This window comes from Myotis myotis, unplaced genomic scaffold (genome assembly GCF_014108235.1).
Source record: "Myotis myotis isolate mMyoMyo1 unplaced genomic scaffold, mMyoMyo1.p scaffold_m19_p_3, whole genome shotgun sequence".
In the NCBI taxonomy this organism is placed as follows: Eukaryota; Metazoa; Chordata; class Mammalia; order Chiroptera; family Vespertilionidae; genus Myotis; species Myotis myotis.
This window is the reverse complement of record NW_023416335.1, coordinates 129573356-129596013: the sequence shown is the minus strand read 5'-3', so window position 1 is coordinate 129596013 and position 22658 is coordinate 129573356.

The window sequence follows — 22658 nt, the reverse complement described above, 5'->3', positions numbered from 1 at the left end:
CACCATTAACAAATACAAAATAATATTAGAAGTCAACTGTAATTGAAAAATAAATAAATAGATACATAAATAAATAAATAAAAGTAGTTTTAAAGAAAACATAAGGTTTTAGGAGACCGCATAGAATAGTGGTTAACTACGTAAGTCTGGTATCACACTATCTAGGTTTGAAAGCTGTCCCTACCAGTTAATAGTTTTGAAGCTCTGGTTAAATTATTTTACATCTTTATACTTCAACTGTAAAATGGCTCTAAGTGTTTTATACAGTTTACCTCCTAGGGCAATGGCTCTCAACCTTGGTTGCACATTAGAATCACCTGGCAATCTTTTTTTTTTAAAAAAAATATATATTTTATTGATTTTTTTACAGAGAGGAAGAGAGAGAGATAGAGAGTTAGAAACATCGATCAGCTGCCTCCTGCACATCCCCCACTGGGGAAGTGCCCACAACCCAGGTACATGCCCTTGACCGGAATCGAACCCGGGACCTTTCAGTCCGCAGGCCGACGCTCTATCCACTGAGCCAAACCGGTTTCGGCACCTGGCAATCTTTTTAAAATCCTGATTTCTGGGCCTCATCCTCCGAAAACCAGGATTTTAAAAAGATTCCCAGGTGATTCTAATGTGCAGCCAAAGTTGAGAACCACTGTCCTAGGGTGATGTGGGGATGACATGAGTGAATATACAGGGTAGGGCAAAAGTAGATTTCCAGTTGTTTGTATGGAAAATAATACAATAATTAATAAGTAATGCAAGAATAGGTTTCATGTACGCACAACTGTAAACATACTTTTGCACCACACTGTAAGTAGAGCACTTAAAACTGTGTCTGGCACATATTAACTCTATATTGTGTTTTCTATTATAATTATTATTTTCTATAAAAATGCCATACTTCTTCCCATTCCAATTGGACATTCCCTCTCTAAAGTTTCACTAAATCATATTTTCTTCAAGAAAAGCAACAGACTGAACATACTGTACTTCATGGACCCTGAGAAATATAAAAAAGTTGGCTCAGTTCTGACCTAACCCTTCACAATACAGAGAGCCTCTCACTCCCTTATTTTCCTTTTCATTCCTCCATTATATGCCCACTCCACCTTTTTTTTTTTCTCCCAGCACAGACCTAAGCGCAAGGTGCAAATGAGGGAGAAAAAAAAAATTACCATTCTTTTTCTTTTTCCATTGAATCACCAACCCTTAAGCCAGGCACAAAGATAATTGTAATCTATAACAGAAAAAGCCTCTTAAAGCCTCATGAGGCACCCTTTGGAAAGGTCAAGTGAATTAGTGGCAACAGTGCCTTTTCCTTTTACCAGGTTCTAGAAAGAGTCACTGAATGCTGAACTTTTTTTTTTTCTCCTGTGACAACTAGTTATAATTAACTTGTGAGGAGACCAGATGCAAGAGGGAATATTTCCAGGCAGTGGGGAATTCAGGGAAGGAAAGATGTATGGCAAACCTTGAATCAAAATCTTGTCATCATGTCAGCCAGGCAATAGTTAATGTCCTGTCCTGTTACCATGGAAACAAGATCTCTATGCCACAGTAAATGGCTTCCAGGGGCACAGAGCATACCTCACCCTGCACTTCATTCAACTTCAATCCATTTCATTTCATTCAGAAAAATCCTCTTTGAGGAGCTCAGTCCAAAATCCTAAATATACAAAAATGTCAAATGCTCAATATATTAAGGTGCAATTCTGTGAGTGAAACCTTACTAATTCATGTCATGATTGGCCCTATCACATCAGTGATAATATTTCATCATAACAACACTGAGCTGCCCCAAAATAAAAATTTTAAATATGCATAAAACTGAAAATAGCTACCACAATATTTATATTAAAATTATTCCGTATAGATTTCCTTCTCTTCACATCTAGCTCAAAGAGCCTCTTTAGTTGAAAAATGACTTTAAATATTTCTTTACATCACAGAACATAGTTTTAAAGTGACCAGATTCTAGAAACAGATGGACTGGGTTTTGACCCTGGCCTTATTCTATAACCTTATTCCATAACCTTAGTCTATATCCCTCATTCTCCATGCCTCAGTGTCCTCATTTGTGAAATAAGGATGATGTAGTCCCCACCTCATAGGATCATTGTGAGATTTAAGTGAGTTAATCTACACAAAGCATTCAGTGCCTGCACATTACAAGCACTAGATAGGTGTTTGTCATAATAAAAATAATTAATTTATTATAAATTATAATTATTTGATGAGAAAATTTCATATTGTCTTTAGATGCTCAGTTTTACTTTAATTAATTTGAAAAATCCTATTTGCAGTGCTTTAAGCACTAAAAAGTTATACGTTCATTATGTGCAATGGCCAAGTGAGTAAGCAGAACAGTAAAAGAAATGAAAAATGAATTCACTTGGGAGGATTTTCTATTTTCCTTCATTTCTTGTTTCTGGGCCTCTGTGGAAAGCATCTTTCGACATCCAATGACTGTTCAGAACTACCCCGAATGAATGAATGAATGAATGAATGAATGAATAACAAACAGTTTTCTGACCAACCAGCAGCCAGGCCCATTCATTCTAATTGTGGGGCTGGATCGGAAATTACTTAGCAACCACTTGAGTAAATGATGGGGAAGGCTCTGCAGAGCAGTTTCGTAATTGTAATCAAGCAAACAGCATTAAAGACTTTCTCCTGACCGTATTTCCTGAGCTCTGCTTATCTGAAAGTCATCAGAACAAACAGGTGCATGAAAGAAAACAGAGACGTACTCCCCAGATCACTGATGCCGAGAAACACGTGGCCTCAAAGGCAGAATGCCTGACATCCTTTGGCTCATAGGAAGACAAGTACAATATTTCATAATGTGATGCTTGAGATTGTAAATCTTTACCAAGACATAGGGTTTGTGTCTTGTACAAGCATGTCTAAACCCTGGTGGGACTGCTACTTGAATATTTCTTCTCTATGTTCCCGGTAACATGGCTCTGGCCCAGTCCTACCGTCTGCATCTAATCTTCTAAGAGCCTAGAGTCAGAAGGATCTGAGCAGTTGTGTTCAGCCTCCCAGCAGTTTTTCCTACAGATGGTCACAGGCTGCAGCATGAACATGCAGAGTGGTAAATCCCAGCTCCCCCTGAGGCCATTCATCTATTCCACATACATTTGTAAAGCACCTACTGTGCTACATATGTTGGGTTTTGTGTTAGGAATACAAAATTAAATACAATGAAGTCCTTGCTTTCAAGAAGCACATTATCTTCTGGAAGAGAGAGGTTCGAGAAAACCCGTAATGACAAAATAATGAGAAATATTTCTGTAGGAGGAAGTACAGCATGCTATGTGAGTATAGCATAATAGTTATAACAGTTAACATTTATCTCTCATCAAGCACTGTTCTAAAATTCTACATGTATTGACTTTTTCATTCTTGTGACAGGCCTGGAAGTAAATTGAGGTGCTGAGAATTTAAATCACTTACTCAGAGCCACATAGTAAGTGTTACAGCCAGTTTCAGAGAAACAAGTAGCCAAGCCTGAGAGAATTAAGAAGACTTCTTGGAGGAAGGGGGGCAGGATATGAGATGATACCTGAGAGATGCAATGTAGAAGAAAGGACATCCTAGGCAGAGGGCAAAATATGTGACCGTACCATTCTTCCACCCAGCAACAGGACCTCTGCTCTCATGCCTCTCCCCATAGTGTGTTTTCTATAGAGCCAAGGGATCATGCCCACCCAAAGTCCCTTCTTCTAGTCTAGACCATGCTCTGGAAACCAGAACCCCAGAAGTCCTTGCTCCAGTGGCTCCAGGCCCCCTTGCCAGATCTGTGTGGCTTCTGTCATCCTCATCCTCCCAAGGGTGGGCCAAGCTTCTGGAGTGCTTGCTGCTAGGGAAAGGCCATTCGTAGGGGCTATGGATGGTACCTGGAGTGCAGGCTGGGGTGTCCATACACCCACATATCATGCAGGACAGATCAAGGGGTGAGAAGGGAAGGCAAGTGGGCTGGGTGGCCGGAGAGCTCCCTGTGCTGTGACACTGTGATGTGCAATTCTGAGGAGTCTGAAAACTTAAAGTCTATGCCTAGCTTTTTAGGGAGTTATAAAGGTATCTTTTTCAAAAGAGGAGGATAGGACATATTTTATGTAACGGTGTGTTAGCTCAATGTACACATTCTAAGAAATTAGAAACATGACCTGTGGCCTCCTTTTGTTCTCAAGCCGTGGGCCCTACAAATATCCCAGGTGCACCTACCGTGTGTGAGGGATGAAAATGTGAGAGGGCACAGCTTGCTTGGGAAACTAAAAGTAGCTTCACAAAGAGTATGAAGGAAAGGGTTCAGGCAAAGCACTTGCCTTCCTAGTGATCTGAACTTAATTCTGAGGGCAGCACAGATCATTAAGGACTTTAAGCTGGAGAATAAGCCAGCATTGGGTTTGGAGAGCACACATCACATGTGTCAATCTGCTCTGTCCCCAAAAGAAACCCACAGTGATATTTTTATTCTCTCTTCTTCCCTTTGCCTCTATCCAGAAGCAGGAATGAAAAGGACTGGTAATATCTATTATAGCTGTAGGACTCCAAATAGTAAAGCCTAGTGCAATTAGAAAAGCAAACATCTGGGAGGAAAAAAAAAATAGCAACTTGATGTTCTTATCTGGCCTGGTCAACGGGGAAGAGTTTGAAATCACAGACTCGGAGAAGCCAGGCAGCCAAGCCAAGCTCAAGAGCCCACAGACATGGACAGGATGTCTGAGAATGAATGGCTCAAGGCAATGGCTCAGTGCTATGTAGCTAACACAGAGTAATGAGCAAGAGACACGTCTTTGGACTAAGGTTTGGTTCATCTCTACACTTTGTAACCCCCTTGGGTGCAGCAGAAGACTCAGCTGTTGGTTGACTTCCCAGAACAAGGCCAATGGGCCAGGCGTTCAGATCTACAGGGTGGATATCTTGTAGCATTGACCATGCATGACTGCATCTAATCATAATTTATGGATATTAGACAAACAGAATACCCCTTCAGTAGGTCCCTGTACTAGATATTTATCCAATTTTGTTGTCAAGAATAACCTGACTTCTTCACAGGTAATTATCCTTCCACTACTATATGGGATTTGGGGGGAAAACATAAACTCTAGGTGAGCCACCCATCCACAGGGCAGATCTTTTTATTCCATCCCACCTGACAGCCAGGTGTCAGTGATGTGACCTAAGCTCAACCTATTAAACACTCACCCCAAGACTTTAAACTGTGAGTCAGTGAAGCGAGACTACAATAACAATGGGAATGCAGATTATTGCAGCAGCAGCCTCCGGGGTGTCAAGAAACAGTGCTGGGAAGGCAGCAGCTGCCCCGGGAGCATGCCCTTTGAGGTGAGACACTGCCCACTCTTTTCTCAAGCCTCCTGTGAGCTCCCTTCATCCTGTCAATAAATCCCCAAGTGTTCCCACAAAATCAACAGACTTTCCTTCTGACATGCGCACCTCTTGCCCCCAGACCAGCAAGTTAATTTGAACCCCTGGACCTTGTTGCTCGAAATCATTTGGGAAGACGCGGATTTTCACATAATCACAATGTAAACTGGCAAATCAGGGGCTTCTCCATTTTTAGCAAAGTGCATTTAACACGATGGTACATTGTTTCTGTGCACTTTCCTCCAGTTCCAGGTGTGCTCATTGTTACAGACCCACTTGGCTATGGTCTTACTCTGGGACACCCGTCCCCAAAGGAAGAGGAGAGGAGTTCCTTTATGTTTCCCTGGAGTTCTATGAGCCCTGACACTGTGGTGAAAAGCAGGGGGATGCTGCCAGGGAGGTCAGTCCGCGGAGGCAGAGAGGGAACCCTGCACATGGGAATGCGTACAAGCTTGAGCCAGGAGTGCAGATGGCGGGGGAGCAGTCAATGCATGGGGGCCTGGGCCTCAGCTACTGGCTCCGTTCACATTTGGGTAGATAGATTTTCATTAAAGCTGTCATTTTGAAAATTAGAAAAGCATACAAACACATATGCAGCTAAACAGATGTTCCCATTCCTCCTCCTCCTCCTTCTACAGTACTCAAAGGAAACACATGTCTGTGTTGTCCTAAGTCCAGTTACTAATTAGCACGTTTCAGTAGCATATTTCACGGAGGATAGGGAGGATTTCAAAGGGATTCCTTCCTTTTAAGTTGAGACAGCTGGTGCTAATTACCAAGCAGGAAAAGAATGTGCAAACAGATCATTGAGAAGCCACGGGTGGAACAGAAGACTGGAGGGTCTTTTGGTCCCGTTCTAGAAGGACTTTCCAGTGGTTGGAAGGGGCTGCCTATTATCTACATCTTCACCTTACCCGTAAGAAGCAGCTGTCCAGTTCCATCATCCTGCAAGTGGGCGGGAAACACAGTCCAAAAACATGAACTCAAAGGGCATTGCACCTCATGCATGTAAATTTCACAGAGATGCAGTTGGAGCTCTTGTAGTAAACCACTCCTTGCTTGGCCAAAGATGCACAGCAAAATAAAAGCTAAGCATGGCCTTTTGCCTTTTAAACAAACCCAGGAGACTATCAATTCAAAGTTCATCTTTAGAATTCATTGTTGCTATGACATGAGGACAATCCAGACACCCCTTACCTAGTATGTCTGGTAACGAAAAGAATCTTTGACTCTAATTCAAAGAATCTAATGGAAAGAACACTAGACCAGAAGTCAAGAACTTTCTGATACAAACTAATTGAGACTTTGGGAAATTTAGTTTTTCTGAACCTCAGGTTTTCATCTGTAAAGGGGGAATACTGGGGCTGTTTGTGAAAGTTATAGAATATTACTGCAGTACAATGAATATTTAATGTGAATTTCTGGATAAAGTTAAAATTATTGGGCTTGGGAATGTGATTCCCAGCAAAAAAAAACAACAAAACAAAACAAAACAAAAAAAAAAACCAAAGCAGTCCCAGTGCGTTGGAAGTATATGACTGCCTTGCAAAGGAAGTTGATTGTCCTGGGTTCTTAGCTTACCTAGAGATTATACAACGTTTGCAGGAACTTGGGAACTAGCTTCACAATTTGGAACAATTATACAAACACAGTTCAGTGGAATGACTAAACGTAAAAGTTCTGACATCGCACTGCCTGATTTCAAATTCTGCTCTACCACTTCCCACCTGTGTGACCCTAAACTAATCACTTGACCCCAACCGTAAAACAAGAGTAAGAGTGACAGCCACTCACTGATGGCTTCATTGTGAGGACTGACTGAAATGTAGTATAGGCACGGGGCTTGACGGATTATAACTTTCATCTCAAACACTATCAGCCTTCTTATTACAACGAGGATGTTAATATTATTATAATTACAGAGCTGATTAACAAGGTCATTTTACTTTATTTTTATTTTAATGACTATGAACTAACATGTATATAGGTGATTACATTATTCAGCTTTTATTTATGTTGATTCATTTAATTCTCATAATGACCCTCTGAGACATGCCAGTGAGCAGCAGAGTTGCGATAAACCCAGGCCAAAGCCTTGCTTTCAATCACTGCATAAATAAACGTGGGCCAGTGATTAAGGTTGAGGGGAAACTTAAGAGTGAACTGCTTTTTGCAGTGGTAGTTTGTACAGCCGGATTTGAATGGAAATGGTGTGCAAGCTTGCCGGGCTAAATGTCCCCCCTACACATCATGGGGGCAGATATATTCTGTGGCTTTGGTGTTATAAAGTAGTCATACCTTGACTGATTCAAAGCACTGCCATTTGTTCTTTTCTCTCCATTATTTCTATTTTCAGGAAATTGAAAACATGAAAAATAAAGGAAGTGTTCCCTCATTTCAAATATTCCACTTTTCAAGACAAAAATAACAACTCAGAATAATGGCAAGATACATTTGATGAGTCAAATACCATTGAAAGCCCACTTAGCACCCACATTCACTGCCTGTCTGAAAAGTTCCAAGGTCTACCATTTTTAACAAAGCTCAAAGATTTCACTCAGCTCTTTTTTATATCAAAGAAAAGGAAATGTCTGAATCATTGTGAGTGCTTTTTATAAAGCACCTACTTTTTAGGAACAGTTCCAGACCCACGCCCTGCACACCAACAAACTCAGCAAAAGCTTGTTGATTGTTCAAGTGCTGAAGAACAGTGTCTGGTTGATATTCATGCTACTTCCCTAGGTGGGAAATGTAGCAATTTTTATGCATAGGCTCCTTTGAACCTGGGAGGGCATACCTAGAAGATGATTATTTAGTGGCTGGCCATGCAGGCTGTAGTTTAAATATAAGCCAGAGAAGGAACAAGTCCTGTTTAAGAAGACATACAGAAAGCCTGAGAGTGAGGCCAGGAGAGACAGTGACAAACAAGATTGCCTAACAATGCCTGCCGTCATTTAAAGAACAGAATAGCCCTGAACACTCTGAGGTCATCATGCCAGCTTGTCCAAAAACCTGCTCTCCTTTTTGCTGGCTCTCCAGCAGATTCCGGTTCTAGTCATGCCCATTGCTTGCCAACCAAGTTGTTACATCCTGCATCTGTGCTCTTATTTACGCGTGGCTTCCTCTCCAACTTTTCTTCCGTCCCTAATAATCTGAATCTTATAATCTGCAGATATCTGACCAAAACTCATGTGCTAACTCCTAGCGTAGTTTTTCTTTATGCACTCCGTAGACCATTACACATTGAATCGGTACTGTATTCTTTTGGAATTAAATTCTTGCTATTTAATTATTCACCAGGCCTTTCACACTTACATTATTTTCTCACTAAACTGTGAATAGGGCCCAAGATTCCCACATCTTTTCTGTTTGCCAATAGATTGCTCCTGTGCAATGCAGTGCACCCAGTATATGTTCCATTGCTGTAGTAAAGTGTCCATATCCCACTGCCTTCAATTTGCCTGTGTCATTCAGATAGCTCCATGAAAGAGGTATAATTAGTTCTTAGTATTGTGAAAAAGCTACGGAACCATCAGTATCGACTCTGCCAAAATCTACAGATAACATCTGCTCAATTCTAGAAACAGGTGGAAAGCTGCATGATCACAGTTAGTGTGTGGAAGGCCAGTTAACAGAGTGGTTGTGAACATATTCTTGGAAGCCCAACTCTCCATCCTCTGCTACTTTATAGTTGGTTGAGCTAATTAACCTCTTTAACCTCAGCGTTGTCTTCTATGGAATGAAGATAATCATTCAATGAAGATAATCTCATAGAGCTTTTATAAAGAAGAGAATAGAGATAGCACAGCACTTGGAACAGAGAAAACATTCAGTAAATACATGCTATAATATCATGATTTATATTATTAATTAAGAATTCAAATATGTTTTAAAGACCAAATGGATTATTGGTAATAATACATAATGTATCCAATTGTGAGGTTTAACTTTAGAAATACATATATTGAGTGTTATATTATTTATAATGAATAGTCCTTAATCTTTATATATATATATATATATATATATATATATATATATATATATATATATATATATATATGTGTGTGTGTGTGTGTGTGTATATATATATATATATACTAGAGGCCCAATGCACGAAAATTCATGCAAGAATAGGCATTCCTTCCCTCAGCTGCCGGCACTGGCTTCTCTCTGACACCTGGGACCCGGGCTTCCCTCTTCTGTCCACTGGCAGGCATCCAGGCTGGCTTCCCTCCACCCCAGCTTGGTCAGGAAGGACGTCTGGATTGACATCCAGTCTAATTAGCATATTACTTTTTTATTATTATAGATATATATGGAGTTATTAGAGCCAACACCTGGCACATTGGTCGGGCAGCTTTACTTATAATCAGCCCATCTAGGAGATAAAAATAATGCCATGCCACAGTGTGGCAACTGTAAAACATATATATATATATATATATATATATATATATATATATATATATATATATATTTAAATTGATTTCAGAGAGTAAGGGAGAGGGAGAGAGAGATAGAAACATCAATGATGAGAGAGAATCATTGATCAGCTGCCTCCTGCATACCCCCAGCTGGGGATCAAGCCCACAACCCAGGCATGTGCCCTGACTGGGAATTGAACCATAACCTCTTGGTTCATAAATCGATGCTCAACTTTTGAGCCACACCACAGGCAGTAGCCCTTAATCTTGGAAGCAGTGATGCATCCAGTATCACCATGGATCATTCACACATAGGTTAGAATTCTAGCTTTCCCACCCACTGTTAAATGGCAAAGGACAAGTTGTCTAATTTCTTGAAACTTCAGTTTCCTCATCAGACATAAGGAAAAAGGTAATTCCTACCTTGTAAGGTGGTTATAATTGGGTGTAAATCCTTTAGCAGTCCGTGAATGACCGCCTTCATGATTTCTGAGCCCTCTATTTTTCTGATTAGCCTAAGGAATAGCAGTTGTGCAATTTTAAAATAAATCTGTATCAGAAAGCTACACATTAGGACACTTCACAGAGTTTTGCCTCTTTATCTCCCCAGCACCACTCTCTCAGAACTAAGAGGTGAGTATTTCTTTGAGAACACTCATGTGGGAGAGTGTGGAGTAGGCAATTTGGGGACTCATTGCCTACTCCAGTAGGCAATTTGGGGACTATAGCATTGGCAGGATGTGGATTGTCATCACAGGCTGGGTATTGTCTTGCTTCCTGTACTTTTAGTTACTACACTGTGGCATGGCATTATTTTTATCTCCACGATGGGCTGATTATAAGGTAAAGCTGCCTGACCAATGTGCCAGTTGTTGGCTCTAATAACTCCAAGTGTTATTACTTTTTTAAAAAAGATATAGAAATATAGAGGGAAAACAAGGGGCCACCAAACAGGAAACACTTCAATCCCCACCACAAAGAGACCAAATATTGCTAGACTGTATTTTGTTTGGACAAGTTCTGCTTTATCTTCCCTGGAATCAAGTGAGGAATTCAACCAATGCCTGCCCAGGGCAATAAAGTGGACAATTATTTAGCAACATCTGAAACTGGGGGTAGTTCCTCTTTCTTTTCTCCTCTGAGGTAGCAATGAGAAGGTAAGAGGAGATATACAAAGAATTATAAAAAGACCAAACTAAATTTCGAGGTCATTCAATTCATTTTTCCCTACATAAAGTATAGAATCAGAGACATTCGTTCATTGCTCCAACCTGCACCAGAAACTGAAAAACTCAGGGATATAACTATGACCAGGACAAACACATAAATATAAACATAGTCCTAGACCTCAAGAGACATATATTCTAGAGGTTTAACAAATAAAAAGCAAAAGAAAAAAAAAGAGAAAGAAATAACATAATTACAAATTTAAATAATAACTTTGAGCTTTAAAAAACAAAAAAGATGAGAGAACACAAGGGAAGGGTCCTTATTGCTGACACTGGCACCTGGAGGAGTTGTCACTAAGCTGAGATCTGAAGGAGGGAAAGAGGGATGAATGTTTTAGGCTGAGGGAACCGGATGTGCATAGACCTGAAGGCCAGAGGGAACTGAGTATGATAAAGGGCCTAAGGGAAGAAGTCACTAAAGAAGAGTGAGTATTGGGGAGAGTGGCAAGGTGAAGGTGGAAACATAGCCAAGAGTCAGCTCATGCAGGGCCTTTAGGTCATGACTCCTTTTGTTAATAAAATAGGAAACCATTTTAGAAGGAGAAGGACATGGCATGATTTAGACAATCTAGCATAACAATCAGAGGACAGGCTCATGAGACAGATTACTGAGGTTCAGATCCTGGCTCAATCATGTGTTAGCTGGGTAGCCTTAAATAAGTTACTTTGTTTCCTCATCTGCAAAGAGCAATAATAAGAGTATTTACTCTCATTGTTTTGAGGTTTAAATGTATTATTTCCTGGGAAACCCATAGAACAGTGACTAAGATATAGTAAGTACTCAAAAAAAGTTAGTTACACACATAACACCATCACACACACACACACACACACACACACACACACACACACACACAATGGACTGAAAGTTTGTTTCTGCCAGAATTCATATGTAAAATAAAATTCCCACTGTGATGATATGAGGTAGTGGGTCCTTCAGGAAGTAAGCAGGTCATGGTGGAGCCCTCGTGAATGGACTTACTGCCCTCATAAAAGGAACCCCAGAGAGCTCTCTTTCCCTTCCTACCAAGTGAAGATTGAAATGAGAAGATAACAGCCTACACCCAGAAGAGGGTCCTCACCATAATCCAATTTATTTTGTTGATAAGCCTCCCACCTATGGCATTTTGTTATAGCAGTCCAAACTGACTAAGACAATATGGAAAATAATTTTCATTTTTTAAGGTTATTTTTCTTTTTGTGTGGACAAAGAATAGAGCACACGAAAAAAAAAGGTGACATATTGGGAGAGTGTCTGTAGCAATAGAGACTAGAAATACTGAAGGCCTGAACTAGGCAGGCAGGGGTTAAGATGGTGAGAAGGAAATAGATCAAGATAGAGTCTGGGCACGAACAAATTGAATTTCCTGATGAAAAGTTATGAAAGTGAGGAGAAGGCAGATCAAGAATAGATCTTAGGCTAGTCAATATAGCCAACAGGTGTCAACAACCCAATTGTCCATCAATGGATGAATGGACAGACTGTGATATATACATATGATGGAATATTATCTAGTCATAAAAAAGAATAAATTATGAAACATCCTACAGCATACGTGAACCTGCAAGTATTATCTTAAGTGAAAGAAGCCAAAAACAAAAAAATCACATACTATATGATTGCATGTATGTAAATTATACAGAATAAGTAAACCCATACAAACAGAAAACATATTGATAGTTGCCAGGAGCTTGGAGGAGATATAAAATTTAAAACACTGGAAATGTATGCTATAACTAAGGAGAGAATTTAGATAAAAGTCAAACAAAGGTCTAGGAAAAGCTCTGAGAAATGCCAACATTTATGAGCAGAGCCCAAAATTTTAAAAAAATAATCTTGGAAGCCAAGAGGTAAACATGCTTCAAACAGGTAGAGAATTGGCTTTGACAAGTATTGCTGAGAAGCCAAGTAAGAAAAGTGGGAAAGCAGTCCATTGGATTTGGTAACCTGACAGCTGTTGCTGACCTTCCCAGGTAGAAGAGGTATAGAAGCACATCGGACTGGGTTTAACAGTGGCATAAAGACAAGGAGGTAGACGTAGTTTGTTTGGGTCCTCAGGAATTTGGTTATAAAGGAGAACAGAAAAATAGGGCAGAATTGAAACAGGTTGTATGAAAAAAAAAAGTATGAGAAAAGGGGAAATATTAGAACGTGTCTGTGTGATGATGGGGATGATTCTATGAACAGTGAGATGTGACTGCTGAAGGAAAGCATGAATAGATCATGGAGCAAAGTCTTTGACAGCATAAGAGGTAATGGGGCCCAGAGCAAAAGTGGAGAAGCATCCCTTCTTATAGGAGGAGGAACAGTCTCTTCATTGTGGAGGAAGGAGAATTTGGATGCAGATGCGCCAAGCTGGCAGGTTTTGTGGTGGGAAGTTGAGTGAGTACATTGCCAATGACTTCTAATTTTTCAATGAAGAATGAGTCTGGGTCATCAGTAGGAGGAGGATGTGTGGGAGGCTTGAGGAAAAAGGATATGATATGGTAGAGTCATCTCAGAGAGATGAAGAAAATTAATAGGATTCCCGAGCAGCCCTAAATGCCTGCTTGAGGTTTCTGAATTTTGAATCAGTCAGCTTGGCTTTGTGATTGTTGGGGCAAAGTTGCTTCTTGGGTTTGAGGAAGGGAAAAGCTGGGCAGAGTCCTGCAACCTTAGAATAGCCTTCATGATTCACCCTGAGCCTATCCTATTTCACTTCCTGCTCATTGGCTAGCAGGCACTGAAGGAAGTTCAGTAAGCCCATCTGTTAAATATAGAAGGGGAGAAACATCAGCATCTAGATATTTTGTGCCTCCACAGCTGCCAGGGGTAGTAGCAAGGTTATGTCCAAATCCTTGGCCCCAGCTAGCCAGGGGTAGCAGCAAGGTTATGTCCATATCCTTGGCCCCAACTAGCCAGTGAATCCAGAAACAGTATTGTGCCACACTTGCACTGTTGGTTGGAAAGGGTTGCCATGGAAATCTCCATATTAAAAAGACCAAGGTGCTTCAGGCACTAGAGTGCAGCATCCTAAATTCAGTGTGAGATATATCTGAATTAAAAGATAAATGCTAGAATGAATGAAAATAAATTCAATTGTTTCTTTCCAAGTATTCTGCCATCCAAGTCAAAATTGTGTAAAAATAAGTTCCAAGTAAGTGGGGAAATGAGAAAGAATAAAACCTACAGATCCTTCTGAAATCACTAAAATAAAAAGTAGGATAAGAAAGGATAGGTTTTCATGATGTCAGAACAGGCTTTTATACAGGTTAATAAAGAAGGGAAATTGTAACAACTGATGCTGTCATTATCCTCTGTGCTGCCCTTTGGGAATTTTCCTGTCTTTGTCTTTCTTCACATCATTTAGCAAGGCTCACATGTCCTCCCTGCTCCTTACCACCTGCCCACACCTACTTCTCCTTCAGGAATAGTCTTTTACTCTTCATGCTTCAGGTGTCGGTTTAACACTCTTCAGGAAGATCTTCCTATATGCCATTCAGCCTGTTAGCCTCTACCTTTTATGGAGTGTCTTTTCTTGAGAAAACCTACCACTGTTATAATTATGTTAAGGGGGGGCATTGTTTAATAGCTGTCTATTTCTGCTAACTACTCTATGTCCTAGTGCACAGAGGCAAGTACATAATAGTGGAAGGAAAGAAAAAGAGAGAAGTGGGGGAAAGGAATAAAAAAAGAAGCAAGAACAACAGGAAAGAAGGGATATCCCTTAACCTTCAAAGGTTTTCTTCTTCCTTTGAATTCATAGGAAATTGTTTCTGTGCCCTGAATTTAATACTTAAATGTATACTACTCTTATACTTCTCTTGTATTTCCCAATATGCAAATATTGCACACGTAGTAAATATTTAAATGTACAAGACTCATACTATTTACATTTAAGGACATAAGGAATAATATATGCTAAGAGTGATGTCAAACAGGCTTAATAATTTATCATGAATCTTTTATGGTCTTATATGAAATATTCTTGAATGTACCTCCCATGGAATAATGTAACTCTTAAATGTCTCAATTGCCATGTAACAGTAGCAGGGGGTTCTTACTTGCTTCTCCGCCCTCATTACTGCTCATTCTCTGTTTCACATTTTAAACTCTAGCAATTCTGAACAATCCGTAGCTCCTCAGAGGCGCTTCTTTCCTCTGACTGCCACCTTTTCTTCCCAGGACCAAATTCTACTCACTCAAGACTCAGTAACTCTCTCCCGCCTCTCAGGAAGCCCTCCAGCATCCCACCACCACCTCTGCCCTACCTGAATTACTGCTGTGTCTCCAGTTCACTGCGGACTGTGTCCTGTCATCTTTGCATTCTCAGGGCTCAGTGCATGGGTTAAAATCCGCACTCCATAGACATCTGTGGAACTGAGCTATTGTTCGTTATGAAGCGACACCCTTCATGATTTCATAGACTTCACTCGGCTTTTCTGAATATTCTTTCCAGGTCAATTATTTAATTTATAAGGTGACCACATTATGAGATAGGCATAATATCTATCAGACACAGATTTTTTGCATTAAATCATTCTTTAAAAGTTGTATCTTGGTTATACAAGCCAGTCTCAGATATTTTACAAAATTTTTTATTCCTGTACAAATTTCTTTCAAGAATATCATACCGATTTTATCTACAAACAGTGATATCAACTTCTGCCACATAATAAGAAAAAAATGGTATTAAGAGGACATCTTAAAGATAAGAATACATACTTTTAGTACAAGGTAAGGCTGAAATATTTTCTTACCACTTTTCTCTTTCTCCCTCAACCCACTTTTTTTTGTCCTACCATTTTTTCTTCTTTTGTTCTTCTCCACATCCCCTGTGTTTTCTAATTGCCAGTGACATATGGATAGTAACTTTGCTGACTCCTTTTCTAGTGTGAGGACGTAGGCAGCAGGGAGTATAGACTGAGAATGTGGGTGAGTATTTTCAGGTTCTAAATGACACCAAATCAGAAAACAATTTCATCCAGATAAATCTCTGACCCATCTGACACCATACATAGGTACGAGAATAGTATTGACTATAATATTGGAATATTATTTGACAATAAAAAGTAATGCTATAATATAGATGAAACTTAAATACCTCATACCAAGTGCAAGAAGTCAGTCACAAAAGAACACATATTGGATGATTCTATTTATATGAAATGTCCAGAATAGGCAAATCAGGGGGCGGGGGCTGGGGGAGTATGGGGAGTGACTGCTAAAGGGTATGAAGTTTCTTTTGGGGGTAACACAAATGTTCTAAAATTGATCATGATAATGGTTGCACAATTCTGTACATATACTAAAATACATTGAATTGTATGTTTTAAATAGGTAAATGGGTAAATTGTAGGATGTGTGGACCATGTGTCCATAAAGTTACTAAAAATATAAAAAATAAAGTAAAATAAAGAAAACAATTGCATTTGTAAAACTGAAGAGAGCCTCCTTCATCTTTTAATAACCCCTATGCCATGCTTAGCACCAAATGCAAAAAAAAAAAAAAAAAAAAAAGATGGGGGAAAATAACACCAACAGGGTTTTCTGCTGGGCATTATTATTAGCCTGAAGGAAGAGAGAACTGAACTTCAGTTGACAGTGCTGACCCCACAAAGGAAGGGGTGGGAAGAGGCAATAAAGACATCTGGAAATGCCAACTGAGGATCTAGCAAGAGGGCAGGTGCCCTCCCTCTGTTTGGATAGTACAGGCGGAGCCATTCCTGGGGGAGGGAACGTCCTCAGGGAAACAGTCTATGACTCAGTGACTCTGCCAGCAATGATGTGTGGGCAAAGCAAAGGATTTTTTAAATAAAGACTACCCAGTAAAGAAAATGACTACCCGGAACGCAGTGGTGACAGCAGCACTTACTGGCACCTACAATAAGAAAAATTCATTCACCTTTTCAAGAGTTATTTATGAGGCAGCTACTGTGCATAACTCATAGTCCTTAAATAAGCATCCTCGTCCACGTTCTCATAACCTCATATTTAAAGTGTTCCCAAATGATCTCCTTGTCTCTAGTCTCTCATGTTCTGATCTCTCCTACACATGAATTCTTTCTTCTACACAAAAATGGTTTTAAGCACAAGTTTTAGAATTAGATTTCCTGAATTCAAATCCTGTCTCTGCAACTTATTAGCCTTGTGACCTTAGGCAAGTTAACTAAACGCTCTGAGCTCCTGTTTATCAGTCAGCTTGGGTGAAGTGGCAGAGACAAGTGTCCCCCAAGTTGTCATAGTTATTTAATAACATTTCCTGCTCATATTTATGTCCAAGGCTGTTCTCTATAACCGCCTCATTCTGTGGCCAAAGCTACAGGTGCAGCCTCATCAGGGTCCTGCCAGCCAGTGGCACAAGGAAGCCATGCAGTGCTGCCAAAGCTTGTGCAGAGTCCTCGTCTAACAATAACCTCCTCACGCTTTCCTCATTAATGGCATGCTCACTTCCCTCTTAAATGCAAATGTCAGCCCAACAAAACCAAAACATCCCCTGCTGTCTTCTGCCCAATAGTTGTTTGATATTTCAGATGCAGTTGGCTCAATTGATACCGTTATGGACCCATCTAGAGGAAACAGGGCTTTCCACAAAAAAGAAAGTGTTCAGCTTGTAAAATGGAACTAAGACATTAAGCTCTTATTGTTATCTTAAGACTGAACAAGTAATCTCCATCAAAGGAACATGGAGGAAAATGTGGAGGAAAAACTACATAAAAGCCTTCATGTTAGCATTTCATTGATTCCATAAAATATAGCAAAGCATACCATCATGCAAGTTATGCATTTGTGAAAATGATGAATAAAAAAACTAGCAATGTACATAAAAGAATGACAGCTGGTAAATTAGTCAGGCTGCTAGACTAATTGTTATAACAAAAAACAACAACACAAATTCAGTGATTTAACACAATAAATATTTGTTGTTAGTTCTCATCACAGTCCAGTGGGTGTTGGTGGTGAGAGGTAAGACAGGAGTCTATTACAGTTTAATATGGATTGGTGAAGAAAAGGGCGTGGCGCTAGGAGCCAGGCACCCCCATGTTGTCACTTCACCCTCTTGTACAACTTTGGAGTTTTCTTCACTCCGCTGTGAGGCAGGGACGGGAGTTAGAGGATCCCATTTTAGAGGGCTTTATGGCATAGACCTAGAGAAGGTGTGCATTACGTCCACCATGTTCACTGACTGCAGCTCAGACACAAGGCTGTACCTAATATCTAACTGCAAAGGATGCTAGGGAATACAATCTAGCTGTGTACCAAAAGGAAGGCAGTTTGGAAAAAACCTGGCCAACCTGTACCACAGTGACCTAGGCCAGTGGTCGGCAAACTCATTAGTCAACAGAGCCAAATATCAGCAGTACAAAGATTGAAATTTCTTTTGAGAGCCAAATTTTTTAAACTTAAACTATACAGGTAGGTACATTGTTATTAACTTAATTAGGGTATTCCTAAGGCTTAGGAAGAGCCACACTCTAGGGGCCAAAGAGCCGCATGTGGCTCGCAAGCCGCAGTTTGCCGACCACAGATCCTAGGCTCATTTTCCAGCTCGGTGACTTGATCCAGTAAATCATCCTTAAAGGCAATGATTCAAATACGTGAATTTACAAAATTACATGTTCTGTACATTTGGCCTCATGTCAACATATCTTTGGAAATGATGGTCTGTTTTGCTATGATAAAGCACTGTTCTGATAGAAATTGCTGAATCATTAGGTGAAACTACAGAGTCTGGTCACTGCGTTAGACTCCTTAGAAGCTAACAAGCAGAAGAGAAAGCTCATCCAAGGAATAAACACACAGACACAAAGCACATCATGCTATGCTTTGCACAGACACTCAAACTCCTCTCACAGAGGTTGACATAATAGAGAAAAAAAGAAGAAGAAGGATATGTACACAAGAACTTGAACCAAATCAAATGTTTTGGGATACACTTGACTAACTGCCCTGAGAAGATGCATTCATAAGATTTGCCTGCCCTCACAGTCAATAGTCGTTAGAAAATCATCAGGCCCAAGATGGGTGACATCATGCCGGGCAAATGAAGATCATTTCCTTCGACACTGATTGGTGCTTCACGTTGGGTTATACCCCCAGCTGCCTGGGCCTTGGTGTAAGTAACCAGATATCTTAGCTTTGAGACAGGCTTTCCATTTGCATCACCAGGCAGTGAGTGCAGCCAACAGGAAGCGCAGTGATTCAGATAGCATGTTTTAATAGCAATCAATACCAACACAAGGAAAACTTCCTGAAATGGCTGTACTATGCTCTGATGGACTATTTTCATGGTCCCTGCCAATGGCAACTATTATCAAGAATCCACTATTAACTTTAACAGTGACTCATGTAGCACTTTCAAGAAGGAAAATAAAGTATTTGGACCAGTGACAATTTTAAATTAGAAAAAAATAAAATTTTACTTCTTTTGGTCTTTATCAAGTGTCAGTCTTGAACTCAAGTTCAATTCCAGTTTGAGCTTCCATTGAACAGAGATAATTACCACCCTCCTCCCTCTCCTGCCCACCCTTCTCCAGCCCTTCTTTTCCACGCTCACCCCAGATTAGGTATAGTGAAGTAGAGAATAATTGTGATAATGAATATTAAAATTGAGTATCTTCCAGGTTCAGAGCCATTTTAGTCCAAGGGTCAGCAGTTTTTATCTATAAAGGTCCAAATAATAAATATTTTAGGCTTTGTGAGCCATTTGCCTTGATTGTGACTACTCAGTTCTGCTGATGTAATACAGACACGTAGGTAATACAGAATGAATGCGTGCCCCTGTGTCCCAGTAAAACTTCATTTGCAAAACAAGCAGCAGGCCAAATGTGGCCTACAGGCCATAGTTTATGGACTTGGTTCTAGACTTTACAGGTGTCATTTATCTCCACTGAGGAAGGGGTTACTATTCTTATTTTCTAGATGAGGTTGACACCCCCCAAAGTTTCCCCTCTAGTAATGAGTGAAGCTATGTCTAATGCCAAAGGCAGGTCTAACACCAAAGCAACCTATACTTTTCTGATTTTGCATCTACTGCCTGACTAAAGAAAGGAGCAGGCAGGCTAGGAACTAGCAGAAGCTATATCCCTGGGCCTAATTATTTACAAACACAGCTGCTAGTTTGAAGAGCTGTGCAACTCTTCTCCCTTGGTGATCCAGTGTTGACCTAACCAAATTTTTTATGATGCAAGGTATGTAAAGAGTCAGATACCACCTAAAACTGTCAGGTCATGTAAACTCCTAAAATAAGTTTGCTTCCCATGCCCCTGGAGCTTCCAACCCAACATAACAGGTCAAAATTAGGTCAAATTTGCAGGGCATTTGAGAATTATTTGTTATCTCACAAATATCATATTTATAACATCCATGTTTTTAATGCCTACCGTAAGGATGGGGAGTAAGGGTGTCTATATCCCTAACACCTGACATATAGAAAGTCTTCAAGAAATATTTATGCCATGTCTTCATGGTTTACTGATATAATAAAATTAGTTATTATATATTCTACTCATTTTAATTTTATTTTACATAATCGTATAATTATTTACATACTAGAGGCCCGATGCATGAAAATTCGTGCAAGAGTAAGCCTTCTGGTAAGGGAGGGTGGGGGTTAGGGGGAGAGATCAACCAAAGGACTTGTATGCTTTCATATAAGCATAACCAATGGACACAGACATCAGGAGGGTGAGAGCATTAGTGGGGGTTGGAGGGAGGTGGGGGGCAATGGGGAGATAAGACACATATGTAATACCTTAATCAATAAAGAATGGGGGGGGGGAGAGTAGGCCTTCCTTCCCCTGGCTGCCAGCACTGGCTTCCCTCCGGCACCTGAGACCTGGCTGCTTCCCTCTGGCCCCATCAGGAAGGACATCCAGAATGACATCCAGAAGATGTCTGGTCTAATTAGCATAATACCCTTTTATTATTATAAATAATTATATATCATAATATATAAATAAATACAACTTATTTATTATTAATGAAATAAAAGTAAGATATTATTCCTTCTCTCTGTAAGCTGACATTTTAATACAAAAGAAGAGAAATATACACAAATGTTACAGTCTGCCCTTCGTTATTGCCTAGAATCAAAAATAATTAGCCCTGGTTGGTGTCCATGTGGCTCAGTTGGTTGAGCATCTTCCCCTGCACTGAAAGGTTGGCAGTACAATTTCTAGTCAGGGCACACACCCAGGTTGCAGGTCTGAGCCCTAGTTGATGTTTCTCTTTTACACAGATCTCTCTCTCTCTCTCTCTCTCTCTCTCTCTCTCTCTCTCTCTCTCTCCTCCTCCTCCTCCTCCTCCTCCTCCTCCTCCTCCTCCCTCCCTCCCTCCCTCCCTCCCTATTCTTTCCTCTCTCTCTAAAAATCAATAAAAACATATTTTTAAAAAATAAAAAAGGAATTAAAAAGTGCTATAGTTGTTCAGAGAACAGAGAGCTTAACTCTCTTTTCTGCAGGCACATCTTCATAGAAGAGATGGCATTGAAGTTGACTCTTGGAACATGAGCAGGATTAGGAAGGTGAGCAAAGATATGGAAAAAGGTGAGGCATCTTAGTATCAGCTGCTTGGTTTGATTAGAGAAAGCACTGAGCAAGAGAGGAGGAATAATAAATGAGACTAGAAAAGTAGGTTGGGAGAAAATATGAACTGAATGATAATATAAAAGTTTTGAAATAAAAACTGATGATGGGACATGTATTTCCAAAGAGAAAATTTTTCAAAGTTTTTTATTTTCTCCACAAAGCAGAGTTATTTTCCTAATTCAAAGGGAAATTGACAGGGAAAAAATGATGCTGAATTGTAATAAAGTAGAAAAATTGTAGTCTTAAGGCAGAGTAAACAGTGTTGCTAAGCCATCATCTGTAAAGTTATTTGCTAGATGTGTGAATTTGCATCTATTCTAATTTAACTTATATTTCAGGAGGTGCTATTACTTCACAAGGTAGGAACTGAATCTATTCTTTCCCACTGTTGTATTCTTAGCACCTAACATGGGGCCTGGTATGTGGCGGATGCCCAATAAATATTTAAAGAACAAATGAATAAAGTAATACTGTTCTTCATATTCATAAAGATAAGCATCTTTCTTTCCCTCATTTCCTGATTTGGGTAAATATATGTCAACTATTGAAAGGCAACTAGAAAAATCATAAATAAAACTCCTATTTAAATACATAATAAAACAACAGGTATTATCAGGTAAATAAAGACCCTTGTCTTGATTTTAGTGTTGACTGATAAAATAATCAATTAAACCTGGGTTCTTACTTTAAAATCAAAACATTTTGAAAAAAGCCATATCTGAGAGGCCCATAGAGTTCATTATTTTCTGATGACTAAAATGATCTTAACATAGAAAGAATCCATTATTTAAATCAAAATAAAGACCGTTGGCCCCATGATTGCTCTTCCACCAGACCAGCATGGAGGATCTGATCTACTCTGCTCCAGAGTGACCTCTTCAAGTATGGTCATGTTTTTAGCACTTTGTAATCTCAGGTTAATGAGTCATTTTAAACTAAGCTATTTGCAAAGTCTTACTAACAATAGCCTAGCAAGAGTATTACAGCAATATAAGGTAAACAGGCCTGTGGTCTGTAGGGTTTTGATGGAAATTCCTATGTCTGT